This window comes from Triticum aestivum, chromosome 6B (assembly GCF_018294505.1).
Source record: "Triticum aestivum cultivar Chinese Spring chromosome 6B, IWGSC CS RefSeq v2.1, whole genome shotgun sequence".
Classification (NCBI taxonomy): Eukaryota; Viridiplantae; Streptophyta; class Magnoliopsida; order Poales; family Poaceae; genus Triticum; species Triticum aestivum.
Genome location: NC_057810.1, coordinates 645,117,866 through 645,122,534, shown reverse-complemented (window position 1 = coordinate 645,122,534; position 4,669 = coordinate 645,117,866).

Genomic DNA, 4,669 nt, shown 5'->3' with positions numbered 1-4,669 from the left:
AGGGAATTGTATACGGGATTACTTGAATCCTCGACATCGTGGTTCATCCGATGAGATCATCGTGGAACATGTGGGAGCCAACATGGGTATCCAGATCCCGCTGTTGGTATTGGCCAGAGAGCTGTCTCAGTCATGTCTGCATGATTCCCGAACCCGTAGGGTCTACACACTTAAGGTTCGATGACGCTAGGGTTATAAGGAAGATTTGTATGTGATTATTGAATGTTGTTTAGAGTCCCGGGTGAGATCCCGGACGTCACGAGGAGTTCCAGAATGGTCCGAAGGTGAAGATTTATATATGGGAAGTCATCATACGGTCACCAAAAATATTCAGGGGTATACCGGTATTGTACCGGGACCACCGGAGGGGTTTCGGGGGTCCACCGAGAGGGTCCACCTGCCCCGGAGGGCCTTATGGGCTGTAGGTGGAAGGGAATCAGCCCCTAAGTGGGCTGGGCGCCATCCCCCTATCGGTGCCAAAACCGGCGGATCTCGGGTAGGGGGTCCCGAACTGTGCGTCTAGGCGGATGGTAACAGGAGACAAGGGACATGATGTTTTTACCCAGGTTCGGGCCCTGTCGATGGAGGTAAAACCCTACTCCTGCTCGATTAATATTGATGATATGGGTAGTACAAGAGTAGATCTACCACGAGATCAGAGAGGCTAAACCCTAGAAGCTACCCTATGGTATGATTGTTGTTCGTCCTACGGACTAAAACCCTCCGGTTTATATAGGCACCGAAGAGGGTTAGGGTTACACAGAGTCGGTTACAATGGTAGGAGATCTAATATCCATATCGCCAAGCTTGCCTTCCATGCCAAGGAAAGTCCCATCCGGACACGGGACAAAGTCTTCAATCTTGTATCTTCATAGTCCAGGAGTCCGGCCAATGGTCATAGTCCGGCTATCCGGACACCCCCTAGTCCGGGACTCCCTCAGTAGCCCCTGAACCAAGCTTCAATGACGACGAGTCCGGCACGCATACTGTCTTCGGCATTGCAAGGCAGGTTCCTCCTCCGAATACTTCATAGAAGATTTTGAACACAAGGATAGTGTCCGGCTCTGCAAAATAGGTTCCACATACCACCGTAGAGAGAATAATATTTACACAAACTCAATCTGCTGACGTATTCCGTGGCGTGACATCACACCACGGCCAAGCCTTTATTCAAATTGTTTTTACTGTCCCACCTCAGCGCGTTTCCTTGGCACGTCTTGTCAAGGCAGAGATCGTGTCCCCTTATTCCGGGATTCTCATCAATACGGGCGTGGGTAACCCAATCATGCCCGTTGGCACGTCTCCTCTATCGAAGGCGAGTCCCGAACGGTCACGGGGAAGGCTCTCGGTATTCCATCTCTTTATAAAGAGATCAAGGCTCCACTCCTTTCTTTCAATCTCAATCGAATCCACCCCTCACCTCGAGTTCCAACACCCAAAGCTCCAGATTCAAGCGCTTCGGACCTTCGATGATGTCCGGCTCCGACCTGCAAGGCCGGTGGATGCCTTCCTCTGTTACGAAAGAAGATGTGCTAAAGCTAAGAGATGCCAGGTATCTAACCGGTGAAATTTCGCATAGGCTGCCTGCCCAAGGGCAGGTTATTACCACTCCCAAGCCTGGCGAAAGCGTGGTGTTCGCGTCTCACTTTCTTCGGGTGCTAGGCTTCCCGACGGACCCCTTCGTGAGGGGGCTCATGTTTTATTATGGGTTGGAATTTCATGACTTGGATCCAGAGTCCATCCTAAACATCTCATCGTTCATTGTCGTATGCGAAGCCTTCCTCCGCATTACCCCTCACTTCGGATTGTGGCTCAAGACCTTCAAGGTGGAGCCGAAGATGATCAAGGGGCAGCAGGCAGAGTGCAGAGGGGCTGTTATAAGTAAGAATGCTGATGCTCCGTGGCCCGAGGGCTCTTTTCAAGAGGAGCACGGCCTATGGCAACAAGAGTGGTTTTATATCACAGTTCCCAGTGGCACCAAATGGGTGGCGCCACCTACCTTTCGCTCGGGTCCTCCACCGTGGCTGGCGTCATGGGTCAATAAAGGACTTGACTGGGGGCCGTCCAAGGACGTGCCCTTGTTGCAGGGCCGCATTCAAGACCTCCTAGAGAGAGAGATCACTCTGGTTGTAGTAGCGCATGTCATGCTGATTCGTCGCATCCTGCCCTGCAAACGTCGTGCCCTCCACCTGTGGGAATTTAACCTGGAGGGACCACGAACTCTCCAACATTTTATGGGCGTGACATCCGTGGAGATGTACAAGCTTTTCTTCGGATCACAAGCAATGTGTCTGGACTTGACCGAGGACGCAGGTCTGAGCTGCCATCGCCCGGATACTCAAGTAAGTAGCCTTGTACCCGGACATGCTATCCCATATTTATCATGAACTTTCCCTTTAAAAGAGTTGTTCCTTGAACAGGAGTGGATAGCGAAAGCAAAGTTAATCAGGTGTCCGGTCCCCCTCCCTGAGACCACGCCGGATCCCGTGTTAACCAGGATGCTGGAGGTTGCGCCTTCGGAAGAAGGTGAAGGGGGGAACATGGAAGCTACCGCCTCCGCGAAGGAGCCTGTCAAGAAAGGAGGGATCGAGAATCCCTCCATCCAAGGGAAGAAGAGGAGCGCCTCTGAAGACCCAGAGACCATGGTCTCAAAGCGGGGGAAGAAATCTTCGTCAGAGGGTCCTGCGCCGAGAGATGCCTCGGCCGCATAATGCCCCCAAGGGGATCAACCCTCCATCGAGCCGTAAGTAAAAAGGGGAGTTTTTTTAAAATAAAGGATATCCCTGCCCTATTTCTGATGAAGATAACCGAAATTTTACCGTGTAGTTCGGATCTCAGCCCTTCTCAGCAGAGCTCATCTTCGGGGGTTCTTCGTCCGGAGATGATGGAGAGCGAAAGGCCTCCCCCTGCCGTACCGTCTTGGGAGGCGAGCGACCCGGAGGTGTCGTCACGGAGGGTTTCTCCGAGTCCGGCGGGGCCGGAAGGCAGTCATATGTCCCCTCAAAGCCCTCCGCGTTCGGCCTTCGAAACAGGCCATGGGACGAGTCCAGCACCACCAGGTGTACGGTCGGAGGAGCTGAAGGATCTACTCGGGCGAGCGTCTATCTTAGAAGATCACCATGCGTTAATGGCTACGATGATTGAAAGGATTTCATCCGCTGAGAGCGGATTGCATGAAGCCGTCAGAAGTTTACTGACTGGACTTGAGGTATGCAAAATGATGTACCTTCTGACAGTTCCGCATATAAAATGCGCCCTGTGTAGATAGTAGCCCCTGAGGCTCGGTGTGTTGTCAAAAATGACTGCGCGCCGAGGATCATAATCCCAGGTATAATGTGTCGCCCTTCCTATGTAGGTGGCGAAGGGTCCGGTGGCTAGCCGGACTAATGAATGTGCTGAACTAAAGCGGCAACTTGACGTGGCGGATGCCGACATCGAGCTTGTCAATAGGCGACTTGAGGAGTCACAAGGTATGCATTTTCTCCGCGGACACTTGGTAAGGGAGCTTGATGCCCGTGCCTTACAACATGTATGCTTGATGAAGATGGTGCCGCTACCATGGAGTACCTTCGGGCGGAGCTCGCCCGAGCAAAGGAGCAGGCCAGAAAGAGTGATGCGGCTGCCTTAAAGGCGGCCGAAGAGCTAAAAGCCGAACAGGCTGCTCACTACCGAAGCAAGAAGGAAATGGCCAAGATGGCTGTGAAGTTGAAGAATGCTGCCGACCGCTGCAAGGTCCTTGAAAAAGAAGATCGAGCGGTGCAAGAGGACCTGAAGAAGGCCACTATCGAGGCCAAGGATGCTCGCTCTGCGATGAGAGCTATGAAGTAGGAGCTGTGTCAGGCCGGAGATATCGCGGCTGGAAAGCCCTTTCTGCTGCGGAGGAAATTCGTGGATCCTAAATATGCTCAGCTGGACCGGCTGTGGAGTGTGGAGGATGCTTATCTGGACCTGGCGGCAAGTGCCGCGGACGCGGCCGAACACTTCCGAGATCAAAAGGATCACGAAATGGAAAAGGTTTTTTGGTCGCAATTCCATAATCCAGAGCGCCCACTTCCATTAACCGATCGCTTGGCCGAATGGGCGGAGCTGAATAGGTTATCTGGACTTGCCATGAAGGATGTCGTGAGTCTTTTGTGGCCAAAAAGGCCTGAGCCGAAGAGTTATTTTGGCTTGGTGCAGGAGTTCCTTGGTGTGGTGTTGCATATCAATGTAATGAGGAGGTCGGCATGCATAGAGGGTGCGCGGATGGCTCTTGCCCGTGTCAAGACATACTGGGCGGAGATGAAGGCCACCGATGTTGCATCCCAAGATTCGGACGGAAGCCGAGTACCTGTCGAGCACTATTTTCAGGAAGTTCTGCAAGGCGCTCGCTTAATAGAGATGCAGTGCTCGAAGGATATTATGTTCGAATAACATGTTTTGTTGTGAAACAATGTATCGATGGATTATAAGAGCTTTTTATACTTGTGCCTTTCAAGAATTAAAATACCTCCTGTGCGGCCGCTAATGTATATGTATATATAACCTGAAAGATGGCAGTCTTCGGCTTCAGCCCCCACGCATATAATGCGGGGGTGTTTGCAAAAGGCGCATTTTCACACTTGATCCAACGTCTTGGTCCTATAAAGGAGGTGGTAGCGCAGCAAACTAGGCAACCAGACTATAATGC